Source organism: Equus przewalskii, chromosome 28, assembly GCF_037783145.1.
Source record: "Equus przewalskii isolate Varuska chromosome 28, EquPr2, whole genome shotgun sequence".
NCBI lineage: Eukaryota > Metazoa > Chordata > Mammalia > Perissodactyla > Equidae > Equus > Equus przewalskii.
In genome coordinates, this window is record NC_091858.1 from 34,223,855 (window position 1) to 34,236,770 (window position 12,916).

The 12,916-nt window shown below is 35.6% G+C and overlaps 1 long non-coding RNA gene across 1 annotated transcript in view; it reads left to right on the forward strand.

Moving 5' to 3' along the window:
* Positions 1–10,526, forward strand: part of LOC139080073 (uncharacterized) — a 263,385-nt gene extending 252,859 nt beyond the window's left edge. Inside the window, exons 4-5 of the long non-coding RNA XR_011534232.1 lie at positions 8,421–8,546; positions 8,759–10,526. This is a non-coding gene — a long non-coding RNA (uncharacterized lncRNA). The remainder of the gene's footprint in view (positions 1–8,420; positions 8,547–8,758) is intronic.
* The last annotated feature ends 2,390 nt before the right edge of the window (positions 10,527–12,916 follow it).

Below are 12,916 nucleotides of genomic sequence, written 5' to 3' on the forward strand. Positions count from 1 at the left end.
TGATAGCAATGGCAAAATGTTAACAATTGAAGAACTTAGGGAAAGAGCATGTAAGAAAGTAAAGGAGAGGTTGTTCCATGAGGCTAGTCAGACACAGAGGATGCTAGCCATTTACTGTATACAGGTTCATCCTTTCTGAAACTATTCTAGACTATTTCTAGTTATGTTTAAAACCATGATGTTATACAGAAAAATTTATCATAATTCATAAGGAAATAAACTGTTGTGGGTATGTCCTATAATTATATACGATTTTATATTTATCATGTAGGGATATGTTTGTGATATCCACAATTTAAGCAATTACAGCATTATTTTTTAACTTACTTACTAAGACACCCATCACTGCAATTGTATAGTCAATAACCCCCTATTACTAACTTTGTATTAAATTCTTTGCCTCCTATTTTGTTTATTTCCAGAAATTCCACCAGATGATTTCTATAAGCATTTAATTTAATAAACGCCAGTGTTGATTTAGGTGGTATTACACTAGCATCACTTTTGCAAATAGCACTTAGACATTCAAAATAAATGAAATATCCTATATTATGAGAGAGGCATAATTGTACACATATGGGACACACATTAGAGGTTTTCATCACAAAATATTGTGTCTTTTTTTTTCTCCTTCTCCCCAAAGCCCCCAGTACATAGTTGTATAATCTGGTTGTAGGCCCTTCTTGTTCTTCTATGTGGGACACAGCTTCAGCACGGCATGATGAGCGGTTCTGGGTCCACCTTCAGGATCCGAACCGGTGAAGCCCTGGGCTGCCAAAGCGGAGGACACAAACTTAACTACTTGGCCACCACGGGGCCAGCCCTGATCATGAGTTTTATTCACTTCCTTTGCTCACATTGTTCTTCTGCTTGGAAAATATTTATTTGGCCACTTCAGTTTCATATATGCCATCCATCCGTCCATCCAAGTTTTGTTCAATTTAATTTCTTCATGTGAAGAAAACCCCCACTACTACAAGCCACAGGAATAGATTATTTCCTTTAGTCCCTTCAGCAAGCATATCAAATAGGTACTACGTAATAGGTACTATTATCACCCAATGAGGCAATATGAAAAAAGTCATTAATATATTTTAATTAAATTATTTAAATTATTTTGAATTAAAATAAGCTAATATTTTTAAATGATACTGTTCACAATGTAATGAGTTTTTTAACATCTTTAGATTGATAGCCAAGAGATTTAAATTCTGATCTTAATTCTTCCACAAGCAAACTATCTACTTTTAAGCATATCCTTTAACTTTACTGAGCCTAGGATTTTACTGGTGTAAAGTAGGGGATATAAGATCAATGACAAGTCAAGGCCTTTCCAGGTTTGAAATTTTAGGACCGTTTACAAAGCAAACAATCAAGAGGATATAACGTTTGCAGATTAGGTTAAATCCAGATACTACTTAGTATGGAATTCATAATCTCTATTCCACTCTTGGCAGTATATGTGGGTTTATGCTTAAAGCTGGTAGTCATCTAATCTGTTATTCTTAGTTGATACCTGATGAATACTAAAATTTTGAATCTGAGAAAAAAAGTCTCAAACATCAGCAAAAGTCACAGATTATAAAGATAGAATTCCAGTACAATACGCTTCTCGGGACATCAAAATATCTTCAGTAATACTTAACGAAATTTAAAGAGAAACATTTTTCAATGTACTTCTGGGTTTACATCATTCAAGAAAAAACAAAACAAAACAGAGGGTCAAAATTTAGAAGTCAAGCTTGCATAGTGGTCCCTGTTACTCTCTTCTCTGCAAGTCTGTGATATCCGCCCTCAGGGACCTCAGCTGTCCTGTCAGGTCTGTGACTTCTAGGAATGGGATCTCTAATAGCTGTACTTTTAATTTAATTAATTAAACTTGATTTAGCAGGCCTAACACTCACCCATCCTACTCTACTCCATCCCTTAGAATATTGTTTATAAATATGCCACAGAGTTGTTCTCTTGACGTTGTGATGTGACAACTTACTGGCAGCTAACTCATCACCCAATTCTTTACAAGTTAAACACCCTCACTTGAAACTGATCATTTGGCCCCATAAAATTATCAATGGAAAACAAGCATGGAATTGAAATCATGTGACGGTCCTTGGTTATGCCATAATCGTCTTAGTTTAGGCTGTCATAACAGACACCATTGACTGTACAGCTTAAACAACAAACATTTAAATCTCCCAATTCTGAAGTCTGGAAGTCTGAGATCAGGATGCCAGCCAGGTCCTGTTCTGGTAAGGATCCTGTTCCCAGTTTCTTCATGTGATGGAGAAAAAGGGAAAAGGAAGCAAGCAAGTCTCTCTTGTCTGCTTTTATGAGGGCACTAATCCCATTATGGGGGCTCCATTCTCCTGACCTAATCACTCTCAAAAGCCCCATCTCCAAATACCAATGCAATGGGGATCAAAGATTGCACATATGAATTTTGGCGGGACACAGACATTCAGTCCATAGCAGTGATCATTGGGATAAACTGAAACTATGATTAAACAAAAATACAAATTTCAAGTTATTACATAATTTAACAAAAATTCAAAATTTCAAATTATTATATAGGATCCTGGTTTGATAAATACTGACTGATAGAGATACATGTAAGTACAATTCCTACCCTACGTCACAAAACAAAATTTGAGAATGAAATGTTTTATAAAGAATATTTGTCATTGCATTTTTCTTTTGCAGCAGTCATTGAAACTTTTCACCAATGCTGAATTCTTTCCTTCTCTCTGGCACATGGAGACAGGAGTTCCCAGATCACTTGTGTTTGCTGAGACACATGACAATAGTTCTTGTGTGTCTCATGTCAAACACCATGTTTTCTATACAGGTCAGAACCCTCCAAAGCTCTTTATTATTTCTCTGTTGGCTTCCTGGAGCCTGCCTCACATTATAAATTTATCCAGTGTTAACTGAGAGCCAACTACTCATCCAGTCATTTAATCAAAGTTTATCTCGCTCCTTCTCTCCTCTATCTATCTACCTCTCTATGCATACACACACACACTCATACACACACTATTCCTGCTAAGACTGCAAATATTGTGTTGTAAAATCTGTTTTCTGTCCTTAAGGACTTGTATTCTATAAACATCAACAAGTGTAAGCCTTTGGACAATGATTATGATGAATTACAGAAGATGCAATGATGGAGAATAGCGTGATGACCTTAGTTGATAATACTGTGTTGTATACTTGAAATTTGCTAAGAGAGTAGAATTTAAGTGTTCTCACTACAATTTTTAAAAAGGTAAATATGTGAGGTGATGGATGTGTTAATTAACTTGATGGTGGGAATCCTTTCACACTGAATATGTATATCAAACCACGACAGTTAGACTTTAAATATTTTGCTATTTTGTTTTTCAACTATGACTCAATAAAGCTTAAAAAATGAAGGAATGTCAAGAGTTTACAGGTTTATATTAAAAGAAAAAATAGGATATTTAATCAACATTTAGTGGGCGAAATATATACATTCCTTAGATGCAACCTAATAGTTTCAAAATACTATTTATATGCTATTAATAATATTAGCTTTCTATGTGAAAAATATTCTATGAATAACAATCATAATCTGGCTACAAATTTAATATTCGTGCTGTATGATCTGGATTTTATATTTCCAGTCTGAAACTGTTTCCTATTTTCTAACTTGAGACAGTCTATTATTTTTCACAAGGACATTTCTTTTTTCTACCTAAAGGCAGAATGAAAAGGTAACCCATCCCTTCAAATGCATCCCATAAGTTTTGATATATTGTGTTTCCATTTCATTTATCTCAGGATATTTTTCTATTTCCCCTTTATTTCTTCTTTGACCCATTGTTTGTTCAGGAACATGTTGTTTTAAACTCCACATATTTGTATTTTTTAGTATTCTTCTTGAATTGATTTATGGTATCCCATAACTATGGTCACAAAAGATAATTAGTATGGTATCATCTTTTTTAAATTATTAAAACTTGTTTGTGGCCTAACATGTGATCCATTCTGTAGAATGTTCCAAGAGTGCTTAAGAAGAGCGCATATTCTGTTGCTGTTGGATGGAATGTTCTGTTTATGTCCATTAGGTCCATTTGGTCTAAAGTATATTTCAAGTCCAATGTTTCCTTTTTGATATTCTCTCTGGATGGCCTATCCATTTAGAAAGTGGGATATTGAAATCCTCTAGTATTATTGTGTTGCTCTGTGGTTCTGTCTTCATATCTGTTAACATTTGCTTTATCTATTAGGTGCTCTGATATTGGGTTTATAAATATTTATAAATGTTATATTTTCTTGTTAGATCAACCCCTTTATCATCATATAATGACATTCTTTGTCTCTTGTTAGAGATTTGACTAGGGTTCTAGATGTGAGGTCCAAACCCTTTGCTCCTCAGAGAAAAGCTGGGAGTTGGGTTTTTCCTCTGATTCTGTGGTGCTATGTTGGGGGTGAAGTTTATGGTGAAAGTGTGTCTCAGACTTTTATACCTGTTTTGATGTGGATATTTCTCATTTTCCTGATGTGTAGGAATCGTTCACCTAGTTTCTGGGTTTCTCACAGCAGGAATTACTCCCTGGGTAGCTGGATGTATTTTAATTATATGCCAAATTATAATATAATCTAAAATATAACTTCTCAATCTATTTTTAGACATTTTTGTTAGAGAATTTCAAAGGAAATACTGCATGGAATAAGAATAACCTCCAAGAAGTTTTTACGGCTCTTTTCAATTAAAATATCAGTCATTCTTTTTCACAGATTATTGTAAAATATTTTATACAGTAGTGCTTTCCATGTGCAGAAATTTCAAAAAATGAATATTAACTATCTAAAGAGAAAACATAAAGGATGCAATGTATCTACCTAAGTTTTAGGACAAAATCTAAAATGCACTCACCTGAATGACAAAGGATCCATTTTAACCAAAAGAATCAGGATGAGAATAGTTATCAGGGAGTTTATAACCACTTCCTCCCTTCTGGGAATGCCTGAAGCAGGCATTTTAGAACTAATTCAGACTTTCTTGTTTGGGAAGCTCCTGGGCTAACTCATGTTATATGCATAGTTAGGGTTTGTCTGTCGCTTGGAAACCAAGATGCATCCCACCTTGATAAAGTGGACTCAGGAGGCTGCAGCTGACAGTTGTGGGGGAGGGAAGGCAGACAGAATGTCCTTGGCTATGACTTCTTGTTTTTATCCATCCTTAATAAGTACTAAACCTGGATGTTGGGTAAAACCTGTGATGTCTTGGAGTGTGTGGCAGTGCTTTACAGAGAGGTGGAATCCTAGGGCATTAAGAGTGAAGGAACAGGAAAATCAGGATATGCTAACTGCTACTACAAGCAACTCCTCAAAATCTTAACACAGTAACAGTTTATTGTGCACATACATTGGAGGTTAGTTGAGGGAAGGGGCTCCACTCCACACAGTCGTTCAGGAGCTCAGCATCCTTGTCTCTTGTGCCTTCACTTTCTTTTACGGTCGTTGAATATTCTGTATTTAGCTGGTAGATGCATGTCGGTTTTAGGAGCCAGGAATGGAAGGGATATATGTAAAATCTATCCACATTCTGTATGTAAAATCTATAGATATAACTTATTTACATGGCCTCACTTATGTGCAATAGAGGCTGACTCTGCCAAGGAGACAGGAAATGGACTATGATAGCATTTTGTTCCATATCACAATTAGCAAAAGGAATTAGCTAATAAATATTCTACTTTTTTCATGATGTTTTTTAATTCTTAAAAAGAATTTAGTATGAATCAGTGGAACAGAATGGAGAATTCAGAAATACACGTAAACAAATATGCCCAGCTGACTTTTGATCCAGGAGTAAGACGATTCAATCAAAGGATAGCCTTTCAAAATATAGTGCTGGAGCAATTGCACATCCACAGGCAAAGAGTAAACATCAAACTAAACGTCACACTTCACATGAACACTTACTCAAAATGGATCACAGACTTAAGTCACAAATATAGGACTTTCAGGAAAAAAACACAAAATCTTCAGGATCCAGAGTTAGGCAAAAAGTTCTTAGATTCAACACCAAAACGACAATCTATAAAAGGAAAAACAATGGATAAACGAAACCACATCATGTTTTAAAACTTTTGCTTTGAGAAAGAGCCTGTTAAGCGGATGAAAAGAGAAGCTAAAGATAGGGAGAAAATATTTGCAAACCACCTATCTGGTAAAGCACCGGTATGTAGAATATACAAATAAGTTTTAAAACTCAACAAAAAAAAAAACATCAACCCAGTTAGAAAATAGGCAAAAGACATCGAGACACTTCAATGAAGTGGATATAAAAAATATAAATAAGCACATAAAATCATATTCCACATCGTTAGCCATAAGGACAATACAAATTAAAACTTTAATAAGATATCATCACACACTTATCAGAATGTTTGAAATAAAAAATAGTGACAACATTCAAACGTTGGCAAACATGCAGGGTAGTTGAATCACACACATCCTGGTGGGAATGTGATATGGTACAGCCACTCTGGAAAAGGTTGGCAGATTCTTAAAAAGTTGGATATGCAACTACCCCATGCTCCAGCAATTACACTCTTGGACATGTATGCCAGAGATATTACAACTTATATTCCTACACACACGCAAATCTGTGAATGTTTACAGCAGCTTTATTCATGATAGACCAAACTGGAAACAACCCAGATGTCTTTCTACAGATGAATGGTTAAACAAACTTGTAGATCCATGCCATGAAATAATCCTTGACAATAGCAAAAGATGAAGAGTGAGACACACAACAGCTTGGAAGAATCTCCAGAAAATCGGGTTGAGTGAAACAGCCAATATCAGGAGGTTACATACATTACAGGGAGTGATATAACTACTGTTTAGAATACGTAACAGTTTAGAAATGAGAAAATTACAGAAATAGAGAATATATTAGTGGCTACCAGAGGTAAGAGCAGAAGTGAGAGAAAAGTGTATGTGGCTTGAACAGGGCACCCTGAGGGATTCTTGTGGTGATGGAAATGTTCTGTACCTTGACTGCATCAATGTCAATATCCTGCTTGGGATATTGTACGATAGTTTTATAAGATGTTATCATTGGGTACAGAGTAAATGGAATTTCTTTTTATTATTTCTAACAACTGCATACAAATCTACAATTATGTCAAGTTAAAAGTTTGCTTTACTAGAGAAAATTTTAACATATGATGATATACTTTTTAAAAATTTGCTCATTTTAACATCACATGTTTAGAGTCAATATTTGATTAAGATTAGCTGCTGAATATTCAGATTTTTACACTGCATTTATTGTATCTTTAGTTTTAAATTAGACAGATGTTTTCATCTTTAAAATTATGTTTCTGAGGCGCATATGTGCTTTTCACCTGAATGCTATTCACAATTTTTCATTTGTACTAAAATTGCAGGTTACTTGAATAAAACCTAAGAGATGTCTTATTCAGTTTCACATTTAATATTTGAGTAATACTGAAAACAACTGGACATGTGTGTACTTACTCTTTAAACTACCATGGCAAGTATTTATTTCTGAAGTGCATTCAAAACATATAAAACTGGTGGGAAATTTTGTCCCATTTGTCTTTCTCTTCCAAAAAAGTAGTTTCTTTGTTAATAGAAAAATATTGGTATGAAAAACATTAATTTTAATTCTCCTAATATTATAATGGAATGTTTACTCAATTTTCATTATATAATTTCATAAAGTGGAGTCCTGAAAGCTCAGCACCTATCAAAGTGATTTTGCTAGCATAATCTACATTCACAGGACAACAGATTTATAATTTCATATCCATTTTACACACAAAAATGATATATTCTAAGCAATTATACAAATAAGTATATTTTTGTCACTTCAGCATGGCCATATTTGTTTGTCATTATAAGTGAAAGTTCAAATACTGCCAGAGCCAATTCCTTTTAAAGTCATGAAAGTTTATGCTCTTGAACATCTTTAGCAGCATCTCCTCTGAAATAGACTACTTATGAATCTTGTGATTGAAACTGGATTGATATTTCATATTAATTCTTCAAGCAATTAGCTGTTCTGCATTTAGCATCTTCATTTTCTTTTGCAAAAATTGTTTCTGGTTTATCTCTCGTGTTTATTTCACTTTTTCTCTGAAATAAGGGCAAGGGAATAAATTTCTACCCACTTTAGGGCAAGTATCCATATTTAATGGTATTTACATTCTAAGGTATTTGCACAAACAAAAGAAAATGAAAGCAGTGAGTCAGACTAAAAAACTCTACAGTAAAAATTGATTTTAGTGATATAAATAAGATTTTTCTTAAGACATTTGATTTGTATTGCTACAGAAACCAAAATTCTATTCTTAAAAAGAGTTTGTAACTCTTCGGTATGCAAAACAAACCTTAGGCTTCCAATGTTCCATTGGCAGGAAGCCAGCTGGAAGACCTGTGCAGGTCGGAGGAGAGCGCATTCTTCGTCTACTTCAAATGTGGCCGAGGGCAGTAATGGAAAAAGTTAAGAACTCTCTCCATGTGGAGACCCTAGTCCTCTCAAGGTAAGAATCAGGCATAACCTGAGAACACTCTTCACCCCTTTCGATGTCTTCCCTGTGATATTTTACAACTGCTTGGACCAGTGATCTTTGTATCTTACATCCTTCCCCTTTCCAAAAGGGAGTATTTATTGTGGTGATCATGTTCCTGTTCTATCATTATGGGTTGCATGAGTGCTAGAGAAATTTCCTTCATTTTTCATTTTCTTGTTCAGGGTTTCTCTATCAAGAGCAGTGACAACGGAATAGCATATAAGAACAATGTGCATCATCCAGAGATCCCAGACTTTGACCTCGATACAATGACATGGTAGAATTTAGATGATATTCCTTGGGAACGGGGCAAGTATATCTTACATAAAGGAAGTATACTAACCATACATTGTGCTCAGAAGGCCACACGCTACTTTTTATTAGTATTGCTCGCAAAACATCTATTTCTCTTTCTTTGGAGTGTATGATATGGGGTCGCACTTCTCAACCTTCTCTGAAGTTAGGTGAGGTCATGTCAGATATTGGCCAATGAAATATGAACAGAAGTGACTGAGTCATTTTGGGCAGAAACTTTAAAAGACAGTGCAGAATTCACCTTAATAAGTGAATGTATTGAATGAGATGGATCCCCTGTCAACAGGAGCCCTGATGACTGTGATGAAGAGACCTCCGCCTTCAACCTACATTAGCCAAGCAGTGTGAGTGAAGGTCAGGAAGACCTCACCTGTTGTGATGAATAAACCCAGCTTGTGTATAAATTACACTTGAAGAAGACATGATGCAATCATTATTACATAGATGGAAATATAGTTATATAGAATACTGGAGAGAGATGGAGAGATTGGTTTATTTTACGGAATTGGCTCATGTGATTGTGGGAGTTTGCTGGTCCAAAATCTGCAGGGCAGGTCAGCAGGCTGGAGACACAGGGAAGAGCTGATGTTACAGCTCAAGTCTGAGGGCAGAATTTCTTCTTCCTCTGGAAAAGTTCAGTCTTTTTCTCTTAAGTTCAGTTTTTTCTCTTAAGGCTCACCCTCACATTTTTGGAGGATAATCTATACTTTCAATTGAGTCTACTGATTCAAATGTTAATCATGTCTAATACTTTCACTGCAACATCTCAATGGGTGTTTGAGTATCTGGGCATCAAAGCCTAGCCACGTTGACACATAAAATTAACCATCACAGGGGCATACTGGGACGTATCTCTTTCAGATTCAATATTTTCTTCCATTTCCTGTGTTTTAACAAAGATAAGAAGGAGAGAGATTGTCGGTTCTGGGGGGTAAAATGTTTCTATGAGGAAGCAACAGGTTTTTCCAAATATAATTTCTATCAACTGCAATACAGAAGAGAACCTTAGGAAGGTTTGTTCTCTATCTTCTGATGCAGGCCGCCCATTAGAGGAACTATGATTAAGTATCTAGTGTTAAAATATGCAGTTTCACATTCTTCCTATGTTAAGATTGAATACCACAGATCTGACTATCCACCCAAAACTGCAATCTTTTCAAGAGTGTAAGCCTGTGAGAAGATGCCATTGGACTCGTGGCTCCTATTAGGTACAGAACTTCACAAGCAGCTCTTCTTGAGGTCAAAAAGGTATCCACGAAGTGGGAAAAACAAATAAACAAAAATAACCTTGTTGTTTGTAAATGGATCTTGTCTTCTAGTCTAAAAAGTCACAGAAGATATGATCTTTTTTCCCCCTCAATCCTTTTTGTTTAATGGAGGGCCGTTTTCACTGGAATCTTCTGTAAGTTTGAGATTCATTTTCTATATTGTTGTTGTGGGAAATATTCATAAACCATCAAAAGTGTTACCAGTGGGCAAGAATTTTCTTAGTTTGAAATCCTGTGTTTATTTTTCCCTGTGTTTTTTATTTTTAAAATAATTCCCAGAAAAGCTTATCCTACTGGTGAAATATAAATGAACATATTTATAACTATAATCAATTTAATCATCAATAAATGCATAAAACAATTTAAATCTGAGTGATAAATGCGTGTGATAAATATATATTTACACCTATAATTTTAAAGCTATACTTCAATCTTAAAAAGCTAATGTTATGAAACTATTCATCATCAAAACAACAGTCTCTCTCCATACCCCTTCTCACCCTGCTTCAACTTTATTCACGGTATCATTTCCTTGTTTCATGGGGTCAATGTCATCTTGAGTGTGTATGAGGATACTAACCAGGTAGGTTTTTTGTCTCTTTAACTCTGTCGATTAGCTGTATTGACTTGTTCTACCCACCTAGTCCTTTTCTGTCTTTGTTCTTTGCAACATTGGATTTTCTCATGCGACTGTACGTCTCTGATCACACTGATGTGCGTCACCGAGATTGAGGAATCCTATGGTTTTCTAGGCAAGGGCATAGGTAGGTTCACATAGTCTCTATGGACTGTGCAATCATGTATGTACCCGAGTATTTATACTGGAACATCTGCTACAAGAATATAGGAACAAGCACAAGGCTTCAGCAGAACTGGAGACAGATAAGGTTGTAGAAGAACAGGTGTATTTCTCAAGGGCTTGGGGAGAGAGAGCCTGGCTTGAGCACTGGAGCTACTGTTTACTAGGGGTGGAAACCAGGGCTGTGTTCTCAAACTCTCTGTGCCTTTGTTTCTAAACCAGGCTAAGATAATATTTGCTAACTGTTTTAGTCCATTTGGGGTGCTATAGCTGAAGAGTGTAGATTGAGTGACTTATAAACAACACAGATTTATTCCTCACAGTTATGAAGACTGAAAGTCCAGGATTCAGGCATCAGCACATTTGGTGTCTGGTGAGAATCCGCTTCCTGGTTCATAAACATTTGTCTTCTCGTTGTATCCTCACATGGCAGAAGGGGCAAGGGAGTTCTCTGAGGTCCCTTTTATAAGGACACTAATCCCACTCGTGAGGGCTCTGCCCTCATAACCTAATCCCATCCCAAAGGCTCTACCTCCTAGCACCATCACATTAGGGATTAGATTTCAACATATGAATTTTGGGGGGACACAAACATTCAGTAACATTTATTTTCTTACTGCCAGGTTCAGCCCTGAGTCTTCATTAGTTCTTACTTAATTTTTATTGTAAGTATATTAGATAAGTGCTATTATTATCACTATTGTATAGATTTGGAAATTTATAATTAGAGAGATTAGAACATTCTCCCAGGAACATGAAGAAGAAGAACCAGATTTTCAATTTGGATTTGTTTGGCACAAAATTTTGTTATTAACCACTGACCTACGCTGCCACTGTCCGTGAGACTCCATTATAATGCAGAAGTACCTAAGTTCCCAGCACTCAAGAATTCAGTTCTGCTGAGAACTAATATTTGCCTCACCTCAATCCTTGAGCATTTTTCCCCAACTTTCTGGTCACCCATTCCCGTGCCCATTCATAATCTTAGCACCTTTACAGCAATGATGTGGTCCTATCTTTCCTGATTTTTTTATCTTAGCTTTCCCCCTGGCTATGCTGTCTTTCATTTTCCTTGATATGTGAATACATGGACATATCACAGGGCAATGCCACTTGGGAGCTGTCCCTGTCTTCAAAACCTTGATTCCTTTCTTTATCCCATGAAAATTCCTCACCTGGTCTATGAGGGTTTCCTTGATATGATGTGGATGTAAGGAACTTTGTAAGAGAGTGAAATTGGTGTGAAATATTGAATCCTGTACCTTTCGCAATCATCAATTGTTGGACAAGTAGAATAAAACCTTACAAATACAAATATTTGAAAAGGAATGGTATGGATGACAGATTTTATTAATGTCTGGAAATTTCACAATGAAAGAATCCTGGAAGACCATTACATATATATTTTTTATAGGTAGAGGAACTTTTGGAGTAATATAAATCATAGTCTACAAAGATAGCCAGTATGACATGAATGGTTAAGTAGTCAGTTGGGTGAAAACTTGCCCAAAACACATTTGGAGTTATATTAAATGGTTGTAGACAAATTTGGATTATCTTTTCCTCAAAATCAATGGTGAAAGAGATCTCCTATGTTGTATGTCAGTGAGCAGGAAGAGAGATTGTTCAAAAGGCATAATATAGACAGATAATTCAGGAAACTGGGAAAAAGTTACAGTTCCTTTTTAATAATAGAAAGAGTGTTCAATAATATATTTTGAAATAAATATAAAGGAACCAAAAGCTCAGCTACTAGCATGACAGAAAATCATAACAAAGAACCTGTGAATACCTTTGAGTAATTGGTCATTCATCTCTTGTACTTTGTATTTTATTTATTTTATTTTCATAATAGTTTGTTTATTCTCCCTTGCTGTCTTTATAAAAGATGCCAGCAACAGGTCAACATTAGCTAGCCATGGCAGCCATATGTGCGACACCACTCTGCTTCTTCTCTT